This window comes from Ptychodera flava, chromosome 19 (assembly GCF_041260155.1).
Source record: "Ptychodera flava strain L36383 chromosome 19, AS_Pfla_20210202, whole genome shotgun sequence".
NCBI classification, from domain to species: Eukaryota; Metazoa; Hemichordata; class Enteropneusta; family Ptychoderidae; genus Ptychodera; species Ptychodera flava.
The window spans coordinates 4,981,481-4,995,827 of NC_091946.1; the positions used below are offsets into that span (position 1 = coordinate 4,981,481).

The following is a 14,347-nucleotide window of genomic DNA, read 5'->3' on the forward strand; positions in this document are numbered from 1 at the left end:
TATAACTTCTGGATGGGTCTGTTTGTCGGGCCGTTTGCAGTATTCAACTCCGCAGATCGCACCAGTTTGTCGTTACCGTATATCAACTTTGTTACGGTTCCCAGATGCCATTTCTGACGTTTTTCCGTGTCACTGTGTATAATCACTACATCACCAACTTTGATGACATTGTTGCGACTTCCGGTAGGCAGGTGTCGTTCTCGTAGGGCTGTCAAGTACTCAGACGACCATCTTCTCCAAAATTGCGTGTGTAGTCTGGATAAATGTTCATATCTCTTGTTGACCTCGTGATGGTCTGAGTATGTTGGATCAGTTACCTCCTCGTCGGTGACCTCAATGTACGGCAATGAAGTTAGTGTCCTCCCATGCAGCAGGTGGTTTGGGGTCAATCCAATCTTGTCGTGTATACTGGATGACACATATGTTAATGGTCTGTCATTCAGGACGGCTTCAATTTCAGTTACAACTGTTGAGAGTTCGTCGAAGGATATGAACGCTCGACCGAGGGTTTTCTTTATCGCATTTTTTGTTAATGCAATCAGTCTCTCCCAGAAACCGCCAAACCAGGGCGCACGCTTTGGTATAAATGTCCACTGTACTCGGTGTGCGGCGAGAAAGTTATTGACTTCTGGGGTGTCAAACAATGTTTTGATTTCATCGGCAGCTGCTAAATAAGTCGAAGCGTTATCAGATAGCATACGAGTCGGCAAAGATCGTCTTGCGGCAAATCTTCTGAATGCGTGCATAAATGTCTTCGTTGACATGTCCGGTACGAGCTCTAAGTGAATGGCACGCGTCACCGCGCACGTGAATAAACAGACGTAAGCCTTTCCACGCGTTCCATCTTTCGCTTTCGTGAATAGATTTCCCGTGAAATCTACACCGGTTATCGTAAACGCTGGAACCATGTTTACTCGGTAGCTTGGCAACGGTGCTTGTACAGGATTTGCGTAAGGTTTCCCTGTAACTTTGTTGCATATAACACAGCCTCGTAGGACGCTACGTACGATGATCCGTATCTTAGGGATCCAGTATCTCTGTCGTATTTGAGTCACGGTTGACTGGACTCCCTCGTGAAGCATCAGTTCATGTGCTTTCCGTACAATCAAGTTTGTTAGTTTGTGATGCGACGGTATCAAAGCGGGAAACTTTGTGACGAAATCGAGGTGCGCGTTATGAATCCTACTTCCACAACGGAGTACGTCATCATCATCGACAAACAAGTCTAGTTGTCTCACGATTGGGGCACACTTGCTCAAATTCAATTTCACTGACTGTATTGTGTCCCCATATTGCTGACGTTGGACATGCTTGACCCACATATTTTCAGCTCGGTTCAGTTCATCGGGGGTAATTCTTCCAGTCTTAACATCGGTGGATTTCTTCATCCGGGCGATGAATCTGAGAACATAGCTTGTCACTCGCAACAACTTATCCAAGTTGTTGAATCTGGAGATATCTACTATGCTGTGGATGCCGCAGTTATGTGGGTTAGTGTTCCCTGATTCGTTATCAGTCGTGGTTTCTCTGGGAGGTACAAGTATTTCCCTGTTCTCAGTAGTTGAGTCACCGGCCTCGTTCAGATGTGGTTGTATCATATCAGTTTCACTGGGCTCAATCACAGAATGCATTGCATTTGCATCGAATACAGAACTTGGCCAATCACTTGTTTTCAGCCATAGTGGTCCATTTTGCCATAGGTTAGAATGTTCCAGGTTTTCGTAGGTAATCCCTCTGGTCAATGGGTCAGCAGGGTTGTCTTCGGTTGTGCGATCTCCACAAAGCATGTCAACAGAGTTCTCCGTCATAGATATTACATGTAACATACGTACATTAGAATCAACTTTATGAGGCATTCCGGTAGGTCCGGAGAGTAAATATCCAAACTTGGACGATACAGCAGTTGGGCCAGACATACCTGAAATAACGTGGGAACCAACGAAATTCCAATACTGGTCGGCGCCGATAAGAACATCAATCGGCCATGACTTGTCACTTGAGACTGGATGTGCGAAAGGCATCAGTCCTTTCAAATGGCTCATATTGTGAACTTCCTGCGAAATGTGATTAGTTAAGTCCGACGATATCTCAGGAATAATCATCGCGTCAATGGTTGAAGTATTCCCGTTCAGTTCGTGAGCAGTTAGTTCGGTGAATGCCATGGTACGCACATTTGAAGTTTTGTCGCCGAATGTTGACAACTTGATTTGTTCGCGACGCGTAACTTTCGCGGAAACTTGACGCGCGAATTTCTCAGAGACGAATGTTTGGTTTGCTCCTTCATCAAACAAAATAACAGCGCGAATGGGAATTCCGTTGTGTGCAGAGATCGGTACAAATGCAGTCTTAAGTAGCACGGGTCCAGTGTTCACTTTCTTGTCTGGGAGCGAGTCAGCTTTGGTAAATGTTACCGTTACCTCAGGAGTTGTAGTTGGGCGCGTCTCTTTACCGTCCACAGTGGTACTTGTTGCCACGGCAACGTCATCACGATGTAGCGCAGTGTGATGTCGTTTCTTACATTTCTTGCATGAATATCGCGACTTGCATTCGGAAACTCGATGTCTTCCGAAACAATTAAAACACAGTCTGTCCTTCTTAATAATGTCTAGTCTCTGACGAGTATCTGTGATCACGGAGCAGTTTGATGCGAAGTGCGATCCCTTGCAAAACGGGCAGGTTTTGGGAGCGGTGCGCGACTTTTGTCGATTCGGAGATTGCGCGGTTGTGTGAAACGCGGCTGTGATTTCAGGCGGGCTCGAAGGGGAACAGTCCGTTGTTGACATCTCATCTATGGGTTTACCGGCTTGGAGTGCGTTTATCTCATGTAGAATTGCTTGTCGTAGTTCCGATAGTGTCCATGCAGAATTACCATGGTCTCTTGCTATTTGCTTTCGGATGTTTTGAGGCAATTTTTCTCGTATCAGTGGAACTAAAAGTTCGCCGTAAGTGCGTTCCTCCTTGCCTAACGACTGCAGACCGCGAACGTGACTTTCAATCGAGTCGTAGAAGTTTCTCAAACTTTGAGCGTCGTTTGTGGGTTTCTGCAGGTTCCACAAAGCTGTCATATGAGCATCAACTATGAGATGAGATTGTCCGTATCGTTCTTTCAATAGGTCAATCGCGTGAGAGTAGTTAGCGTCGGTGAGTGACAATCCACTGATTGTTCTCGCTGCCTCGTCTTTGAGCATGCTTCGCAGATAGGTAAACTCTGATGTTGCCAAGACTAGTGTCCGAGTGAACTGAGGACTTGAAAACGTCGAAGAAAGTCGACCATTCTAGTACATTACCTGAGAAAGTTTGAAGCTGGAGCTTCGGTAGAGCGACTGTTTTACGTTGCGTGTTACCGAGAGACGACGTGTTGCCATTCTGCATTGTGATGAAATCGTTTGGTGTTTGCGTCTCTGGTCTGTTTTTCTTCACAAATGTTGCAATGCCGTGGTTGCGTTCGTAGATTTCCGCTTGGTAATCGCCTGAAGCTTCATTTTCTTCGTCGAAGTGATCTTCGTCGGTCAGATCGAGGATTTTGATCTCGAGGTCGGCGAGTAGAGGTATCTTACTTGAAAGTTGATCGTTCAGCGCTTCCAGCGTGTCGAGTGTAGTCATTTGGTCGGTATCAACGTCTCCAAACTTTTTCATGAGAGCGTCAGCCCGGTTGAATAGTCGGGTAACTTGTGCACGTTGACCGCGACGTGATCTCTTCAGTTTCAATAACGCTGTGGCTGTCTGGTCCTCGTTGTTTTGTCTATCTGGTGGAGGGTTGTGTTCTTGTTCCGACATCTTTCTCGGGTATCCTGGTCTCGGCACCAAAAAATGTGGGGGAGTAAAGTGACGATGAGAATCCCCGGGGTGGGGTTCGAGATAAACTGACGTCGAAACAGAAGCGAGTGATTCGGTTCAATGTAAAAACCAAGGTTGGTTTATTACAATTCGAATCCAACAACAATAACTAGTAACACCAGAGTAGCAAGGCTTGTCCAGCCATGCTGTCTATAGAGCTCTCCAAAACAACAATGCTAAAAAACTAGAAGCGTGGCCAGTTCCTATTCTACCTCGTGACGTCGACCATGAACGTTGGAGAAAACATCAGGAAAAGTAGCAAAGTAATTTGAGCGGGAAATATACCAAAGTCTGATTGGATAAACTAAACGTCTATGATTGGCTGAGAGTTTCTATCTCAGGATCCTAGTGTCTGTAATGAATAAATTTTAAATACGTTCTACACTTCTCCAAAGATTTTTATTTCAAAAAGCAAAAAGTAAACAAAAAAAATGTATAATTGTTTCCCCTCAGAAACGTCAGGCATTGCAGTATGTCAACGTCATCAGGTGATACAAAATCGCGTGAGCAGAAATACACTGGAGCAGTTAATGATGTAGTAGGGAAAAAATTATCAATTAGGAAAGCAAGTGAAAAATGGGGTGTCAAAAGGTCGACTTTATCAGATCGAGTCACTGGCCGCATAGAAATACATAGACGAAGTGGTCCAAGTCCAATACTGTCAAAAGCTGAAGAAAATACAATTACAAACTGGGCAGTAGAACTTGCAAAACGAGGGTTTGGAATTTCAAAGGAAAGGCTTAGATGGACAGTAAAGACATTCCTAGATAGTGAACGAAGAGTTTCTCCTTTCAACTATCAGTCTATCAGAAATCTGCCTGGTAATGGTTGGTACCGCTCATATTTGGAACGAAATCCTTCTGTTAGACTCATGCAGCCTAAGTGTTTACCATTGAAACGAGCAATGTTGACCAAACCAGAAGTCACTCACTGGTATGAGAACTTTAGGGCCTTCTTGTCAGACCATGAGTTGCTAAACAAACCTGCACAGATCTGGAATTGCGACGAGTCTGGCTTTAGTATGCAAATAAAATCAGGTAAAATTCTGGGGCCGGCCAGCTACACTAAAACAAGACGTCGACCTTATCAAGTAACTGCTAATTCAAAAGAGCAGCTGACAGTGTTATTGTGCATCAGTGCATCAGGGCAGTCTCTTCCGCCATATCACATCTTTCCTGGCAGACAAATACCAACAGCGTGGGATCCACTGGCCCTTGCAGTACCAGGAGCAGGTGCTTGTTTTACTGACAAGGGCTGGATGACAAGCGAATCATTTTACATCTGGTTACGCGATCATTTTATCCCCCATTTGCCTCCCACAAGGCCACAAGTACTCCTACTTGATTCCCATGATTCACACATTAATTACAATACATGCAAGGTTGCCAGAGAAAATCAGATTCTCCTCTATAGACTCCATCCAAACGCCACACATATTATGCAGCCATGTGATGTTAATCTGTTTGGGCCATTGAAAAGGGAATGGGGTAAAGCTGTTAGAAAGTACATGAAGGACAACCCTGGCGAAGAAGTCACGAAGCGAACCTTTGCACGGGTATTCAAGGATGCCTGGATGGCCACTGCAAGTCCTAAATTAATTGAGACAGCTTTCAGAAAAAGTGGAGTGTTTCCTGTTGACAGCACTGCCGCTGATACAAGCCTGCTGAATCCTTCAGATGTAAATGAGAAAGCTTCAGAAATATTGTCGAATGGTATTGAAAGGTCACCAAGTGATACCGAAATATGTGCAACCACATCAAATATCAGTCAAGTTACTGCAAGCTCACCAACACTACCCAGCGCACATTCAACAGCTTGTCAACTACTGGAGATGCTAGAGGTACAGCTTGGAAGTCCTATAAGATCTAAATATACCAGCAGATTAAATGAAGGATATGACCTTCCAGGTAGCCCATGTTACAGAGTTTGGAAGAATCTTTGTCAGATGTCAGATAAAGAAAGTGGTAAAGGTTGTATAACCCCATTTTTGGTTCCGAAACACCGTTAAGACGAATCACTCAATCAACAAACCGGTTTACCGGGGACCCAGATCACATGACTAGGGTCAAAGCACTATCGATTCACCGGTGTCTCGCCATGTATTCCCGGTATGAATTCCACACAAAATAAATGCAATGATCCTTTTATTCACCATATCGTAATACTAAACAATCTTGGTAGAGCCGATGTGTGGAGTTGCCCTCATTTCCTTTATATACATAATGGTTTTGTGTTTTTTGAATGAATGGATTTGTCAAAAATTCAGGACAGGCAACTTTCTGGCAGGACAGGCAAGTTTTGAAAGTTACCAGTCCTGATGTCTGGCAAATATTTGGCCAGTTTCCAACACTGATATACCAATGAGAGCCCATTTGGTGATTATGTAACTGGCTTATTTTGGAAGTCAATCACAGAATATGATTGTCTGTTGATTGGATGTATGATTATATAGTCAAGGCAGAGCTATGTGTATAATACTGCACCTCCTTGACTATATAACCTTATGTCCATTCAGAAGAAAAAACACTATTAAACTGTGATTGACTTCCAGGGTAAGCCAGTTACACAATCACCCTGTGGGCTCTCGCTGGTATAAGGTTTCAAACCATTATGCGGCTTGAATACTAGGCTGAGTTTGGCTTGGTGAGAGCTAAACGAAGGAGAGATTCTAGGCTAGTGTTTTGTATACATCAAAAAGCAAGGTCACATATTTATGATCCACATGGATAAGTAAACATGCAAACATGAGTTGTTTGACTAAAAAACATTGTTGATACTTGGTATTGTAAAATGACAAACATGCACAATTCATATCAAAGGATATAGCATTTTCACATTCTAGGTATAAAAACAACTCTTAAAAGTAAATACCCCTAATGTGAAAATGGTTGTAGGTGGTAAACTAAATATTTATTAAAAACAAGTAACCTACAATGCTTTGCAGGCGAACACTGGTAATGTTATACAGTAATATGCATAAAATACCTTTGCTTAAATATTTTATCATATTATTAAACTTTGATCTAATGTTGAGAGTTGCAGTAGTCACGTCACAACATACCTAGGCTAAAAACAGAATTCTAACAACACTCATGGCATACAAATGGGGTGTCTTGGGTACTGGTTACGCAAGATGGATGAGTAAGTGGAATACAGTCAACATGCATCCAACAACTACAGCCAGCTGCCTCATCACACTGTAGCCACTGTAAACCATCTTTCTCAACTTCTCCGTGAAGACAAACTATGCATGTATCCTTGTCAGCATCATATAAGTACTCCAACTTTCTCTGCTTCAGTGGTCTGGTACCTCTGTCAGTGGATACATTCATAGGGCATAGATTTGTGTCACATCTGCGTTTTCTTACATTTGATTTCATCTTTTCATTTGCTTTCTTCTTAGCTACCTCCTTTCTTTTGTGCTCTTTTTCTAATGTTCTTTTCTCTTTCTCTTTCGCTTGTGTTTCTTTCTTTCTCTCTCGCTCTTGTATTTTCTTGTTTTTCTGTAGAAATTCAATTAATTTCTTTTTCTTTTCTTCAACCATGATTTTCATTGATGTTTCTCCAGTTAAGTAAATTGGGAGTGTTTTAGTTAATTTCTTTCTATTCTGTACCTTCTTCTTAACTTCTGGAAAATTCAGAATGCCTTCTAAACCTTGCGAGACAGGTTGAGATGGGGTCATGGTTTCTGATGAATAACTGTTGTTGTTGTTGTTGTTGCTGCTGCTGCTACTGCTGCTGTCACCTCCTATTACTTCTGTATTACTGTCATGTCTGTTTTGCATGATAGTACCTGTGTCATGTCCAGTAAGTATTGTGCATGTACTATTTTCAGGTCTGTCTAATTCTATTGTGTTGTGTTTCTTCACTGTAGCATTATCATTATCTTGCATGTGGATAGTAACAGTATCAGGTATAATGTTGCTTGCATCGGTACATGTATTAAATGCACACTCACTTGTATTAAGCTGTGTAGTGTCATGTGTAGTGGTATTGTTACTGCGTAAGGTTGTGTTCCTATGGTCATGTTCATCTAATGTTATATTAGTGGTATTATTCCTGTGTTCTGGTGTTATATTGTCAGTATTATTGTTTGTGGTCTCTGTTGTAGTTGTGTACACTGTTTGTATATGATTCTCATTTGTATTTGGGACTGTTGTAGGATTATCAGCTGTACTATGTGATATGCTATTGTCGGTAGTATTGTCCGTGTTCTGTGTTGTTGTTGTTGTGTACATTGTTTGTGTATGACTGTCATTTGTATTCGGTATTGTTGTAGGTCTGTCAGTTGTATCATGTGATGTGCTATGAGAGTTTTCATCTATACAACTAAAAAAAGTATATGGTTTCAAAATATAGTGCAGGGGTATTAGACTGAGTGAGGCTTGGTGAGAGCTGAATGAAGAAGAGATTCTAGGCTAACAATACACATAAGAATAGTTTACCTTTCTAAACTTCAATACAGCATGATGACCTTTCCAGTATTTAACTTCTCAACACTATTTGGTGTGTGTTCAACTAGTACAGTTATTGTTGAAAACTGAATCTAATTACAGACATAAATTCATTTGCTAACCATGAAAACGATTGTTGTATGTGATTGATAGGCTATGTTGGAAAATGGAATATATGGATTATGACCAGAAACTGAAGCTTACACAAAGAAAAAATATAAACTAATTTTATATAATTTTAATCACCCTCACAGAGTTGTTTACTATGTGTTAATGGTCTTAACGATTTACTGTTACCTGGAGTTTGTTTACTGATGCCAATGGTCTTTACTGTTTGAACTGAATTTTTAAGGTGTGTATAACTTTCAATTTTATGATGAAGTGTAATTAACTGTAGCAGTTTCATTTGAGCAAGTGCTGACAACTGGTAACAGGAAATTATCAATTTATGTGCACAATGTATGAGTGTGTTGGTTATTTTAACAAGTGAAACGTCTGGTAGTTTAAGAGAAGTAGAGCAAGATATTGTTGTTGATACATGAAACAAAATCTTCCACAAATGGCCAAAACTTACATCTAGTATTACTTTAATTTACTTTTGTGAACATAACAAATTTCTATCACATTCATCATGTTTATAATTACTCTCTTACAGAAAATGACTGCACAGAGTGTTACCATAAGGAATGCAGTTGTTAAAGGGTAATTTATCTTTTCCTTGTCTGTTTTGATTATTTAGACTGCAAATATATATGCAAACAAAACTGTAAATTTACATTCTAAAAAATCATATGATTTACAGTGTATAACCAAATATCAATAGAAAATCAAACAAAATAGCCATCATTATTCCATAATTTCTGTTCTTAATTTTTATTTCATGGTTAAAATTTTCATGTATCATTTACAATCACATACATATTGAATTGATTGTATTTCAACTGTATATTTTTATTCAGTTACCATATTTATCAAATCCAGCCACCTTTGGGAATGGTTTTACCTGTGAAAAAAGAATACCTCAATGATCATGATGAACATGCCCTGATGGTTTGGATGCCTGATGTGATGCCGCATACCATGTCATTAGCACTGGTTAATATTGAACTGGGTCTAACTGCAAGTGAAATAAGAGATGTTCCAATAGGTCACGTTCCATATATACTGAGCAAAGCACTCTCCATCCCTATACAACAAGAACAGGCAACACACATTACATGGTAACAACATCTTTACAATGTATTGTTAACTTCAGCATTTTCAGTGACTACTACGTTCTTTATATCGAAAGAAAATCTCAATGATAAAGTTGTATAGTTGCTCAGATAAAACTATAAAGATTACAAAGATCATAAACACAGTAAGGCATTGGATCAAAGTATCAACAAAACCCAAAGTTATCAAAAGTTTTTCACAATCAAGTAGACAATTAAAACTGAATGTCAAACTGTGATGAAGATCATCAATTTATTCATTTGTGTCTCACTTTTCTTCCTTTCTTTCTTTTTGTAGTGAAATCACAGGAACAGCACGGGGAAGTTTTTATCCATGGCCTGCAGTTCATGACCTGGGAGGCGGCATTGTAATCCCATGCAATTACACTCTGCATTGCAGTAATAAAGAAAAAGCAAAAATAACTTCATCCTACGTCCAACAAATTATTAGTACCATGAATGAAAAGAATGTTTTAGATGTATTTATAAATATTTAGTGTTCATCTGTTCAGATTTAATAATCTTTATGGTTGTTGTTTTTTGAAACTGACCAGAGTTGCCCAATTTGATGCAAAACGACAAAAAAACGCAAAAACTTCCTGATACTGTCTGACAGTCTCTAAACATGCAAAACGTGTTGAATGTTATCTGAAATGAAATTTACCTCTGCTAATTTAAAATAAAAATGTTGAATAATTGCTATGTACATTTATCAGATAGAAAAATATATTACTGGTCATAAAACTACAAATGTTTGAATGTGTTATCAGTGTCTCAAATACAGATGCAGCCAACGAAGCTGTTCGTGTGTGAGTTTTTCAGTGGGCGGGAAAATTTCAAAATAATCAGTGGGTGGGGAGAATAAACTGTTTTCACAGTGGACAACATTGACTACATGGCTACAGGAAAATGAAGAAGCGGAAGGGGAACACTTCAGACATCACCACTGGTGGGGGCGAACTCACAGGCGCTTGGCACATTGCTGGGATAGTAAATCGTGTAGAATGTCTATATACGACTTGATTATTCAATAAAAGAATCACCGTACGTGATATTAGTGTAGGCCTATAGGCCTACATGTTGACTGGCATTATACCGAGTGGCTATGGCTGCCTGGCTCGGGCCCGGCGAACGCACTGCATAATCATCAATGTTTAGAATGTCTACATGACTTGATTATTTGATAAAGAATAACGGTACGTGATATTACTGTACATGTCGGCTAGCCTAACCGGGCAGGCTTGGTCCCGGCTTGGGCCCGTTGTCCACTGCTGCACAGACATAAACTAAAGGTCTGAAAGCTTTTCACAGCCCGATTTCATAAATCAGCGAAATTCACGAACTCTGAGCATTTCCGGTGATAAAAACTGGTCAACGGTCAGATGGTTGGATAAACAATCGATCGACTGGCCTCTTTTGCCTAAATTCATACCTTACCCTATGCTACTGGCGAGAAATCGTCCTGAAATCGGCTGGGCACACCAACCCAGCGCCGGCCATTTTGAATAAGCTGCGTGCAATGTACGCGTCCAATGAGAGAAGAGCAATTGAAAGACAATACGTCATCTGCATGCAGCTTATTCAAAATGGCCGGCGCTGGGTTGGTGTGCCCGGCCGATTTCAAGACGATTTCTCGCCAGTAGCATAGGGTAAGGTATGAATTTAGGCAAAAGAAGCCATTCGATCGATTGTTTATCCAACCATCTGACCGTTGACCAGTTTTTATCGCCGGAAACGCTCAGAGTTCGTGAATTTCGCTGATTTATGAAATCGGGCGGTGAAAAGCTTTCTCACCTTGAGTTTATGTCTGTGCAGCAGTGGACAACGGGCCCAAGCACGGCCCAAGCCCTGAAGCAACAGCCGCTCGGTTTGGCTAGCCGACATGTACAGTAATATCACGTACCGTTATTCTTTATCAAATAATCAAGTCATGCAGACATTCTAAACATTGATGATTATGCAGTGCGTTCGCCGGGCCCGAGCCAGGCAGCCATAGCCACTCCGTATAGTGCCAGTCAACACGTAGCCTATAGGCCTACACTTATTTTACGTACGGTGATTTTTTTATTGATACACAAGTCGTATTTAGACATTCTACATATAAATAAGATTATTATCCAAGCAATGTGCCAAGCGCCTGTGGGTGAACTACCACAGTTTATATGATTGAAATAATAAATGTTTTATTTTGTCAACTTAAAATTGTTGCTGCATGTTATGCCCAGGGGAGCTCAGAGGAGAGACTGTCGGAGGTCCTGGTGGGCATACACGCAGGTCCTGGTGAGAGGACATGATAAGAATCTGAAACCACCATCAAAGTATCCTCAACAAGTACTGAATCAGTAATTACTATGGACCTCTTTCCTACCCCATGCTAATTGCTATGACATACACACGTACACAATGAGTGACCATTGATCAAACTAGACAGGTAAATAATTCCATACAATGAAATTTACTCGCTATTTTTATTAAATAATGCCTGTGCGATTCTAATACAAACAAAATATGCAATGGAAACAATTATAAGTAATACTCACTGAACAAACTTAGCGAAGTTAGCCACACCGTACGATACAAGGTGCCGAAAGCAACACGCACAGACAGCCCATGTGCGGTAAGTTGAAGCGCCACACACGTCGAAATATGGTTGAGTCGTCCATGGATTAAACATGACTAATTATCATGAAATATTCTTATATACAGCTTTCTAAACACATCGAAATAAAAAATCGGTGGTTTGAAGTTTCATATTATCAATACTTAGCTCCTAATCACATTCCAAACACGACGTCCGATTTCTGGGATTGCAGTCCGATTACTACGCCCTCAACATGGGGTCAAACATTTGGCAAGTTTGACCCCGAAATACCACTTCCCTCGTGTCAACAGTTTGAGGATAATCACAATAAAGTTTCGAAAGGTATGGTAATAAGATTTCGTATTGCTGGTCATTTACGAAACGATTCACTACCCTGTCCGAAAACTGTCACACTGAGTGTACTGTTTGAAGCATCCATAAATCACGCAATAGAACAGGTCTTGAATCTTGGCTAAGATTTGACAGTTCTACGCATATTCTTATTCCAAGACAAGAAGTTGACCGACAGCATGCCAGTTAGCCCATGTTCGTGCATTTGGACTAATAATTTGTCCAGGACAAGTGATACATCAACACCATACATGTCTATACGTGAGTAGTATAGGGCTAGATATAGACCACTTTTAAAGTTAGGGGGTCTTTATGAGAAAATATAGAACATTTGGGTAAGTTAGGGGGTCTTTGTTGGGGAAAGATATAGACCACTGTCATGGTCGACTAGTACAAACGTAAGTCTCCTTGGTGATAGAAAGACCCACGTTTCCTAGGTGATGGAAAGACCCCCTAGCCTACTGAAAATAGATTGGATTATATGGATCCACTTTTAAAAAGATATAGGGGGCCTAGGCCTAGACAATTTTGGAAATATATAGACCACTTTTGCCTGGGCTTATAGATCACTTTCAAAAAGATATAGATCACTTTTAAAAAGATATAGACCACTTTTAAAAAGATATAGATCACTTTTGCCTGGGCTTATAGATCACTTTCAAAAAGAAATAGATCACTTTTAAAAAGATAAAGGTCACTTTGGAAAGATATAGATCACTGTCATGGCCGGCTGGTACAAACGTACGTCTCCTAGGTGATGAAAAGACCCCCTAGCCTAGTGAAAATAGATGGGCTCGATCACTCTGTGCAGGAGCTGAGGCTGGTGTACACGAATGTTTTTCGCGGAGCAGCACAACTTCGAGCCGAACAAGAAATGTAGGAATGTGGGACATACGTTATTTGCTTCAGAAGTTGAAAAACTTGGGAAAGTAGCACACTACCTGCCCCTGACCTGATGAAGATAAATCCTATGGCTGATTTTGGAGCTTATTCACAGCAGGGTAGTGATATACACCGTCGTATGGCAGTCACATTGGATAAGAGCGAGTCTTCCCGACTTTGCTGCAAATAACAGGGAACAATTGCCATTCTTTGCAGTCAGCATGGACGAAAAGAGTCAACGGATAATGTGGTAATTTCAGTTGCTATATATTTCATTACTTTTCATTTTCTTCGATCTAATACCTTACATCATGTATTTCTGTTCTATGTTGATATGCAGTATCGACCCGACCTGGCTTTGTCTATCAAACAAGTAGGGAGGGGCGCCGGGGCATGTACATTCACGATTTCAACATTCGATAAAGGAGTAGGTAGTATGAGAAATGTGAAATTTTGCCTTTAAAATGTAAACTAAAGGAGCGACGCCGTCCAACATACGCGGCGCTAGCGCCATGAGGCATGCAGTACAGTGCATGTTGTCCGTGACCACGTTACACTTAGCGACGAATACGAGTTTGAAGAGAGAGTTGGAAAACAGTGTTCAATTTTATAATTTTTCAAGTTCAATGAATCAAATCTATCAATTTTTAAAGGGAACTGACATATCCATTACGGTAGTCGATAGAATAACATCGTTTTGCAAGCACTAGAAGTAACGCGAGCGATACTGTCCGCGTGTCGTTGACCCGCGAGATAATGATACTGTTTGCGTTCGATTGTCCGGTACTCACGTAAATCATGGAGTGAAAAAATGTGATGATTTCACAAGTACGGTACTAATTTTTATCATCTCCTCGCCTTCTCAAAAGAATAGCAGTGAATCCCTTTCATCGGCGATGATTTAGAGTGAAAATTGTTGTAAGCAAGAGTGTTTTAACTGCCGATTTTCATGGAAAGAAAATGGTGGACTTTGTCGATCTACAGTGCAAATGCAATGCAGTCGACCGCTCGCCGCGCTGCCAAAATAA

The 14,347-nt window shown here is 40.8% G+C and overlaps 1 long non-coding RNA gene across 1 annotated transcript; it reads left to right on the plus strand.

Annotated features, from left to right (window-relative positions):
* Positions 1-8,217: 8,217 nt before the first annotated feature.
* On the plus strand, positions 8,218-10,256 carry LOC139118436 (uncharacterized). Its single transcript, XR_011548710.1, has 4 exons — positions 8,218-8,643; positions 8,947-8,993; positions 9,251-9,511; positions 9,804-10,256. It is a non-coding gene; the product is annotated as an uncharacterized lncRNA (long non-coding RNA).
* The last annotated feature ends 4,091 nt before the right edge of the window (positions 10,257-14,347 follow it).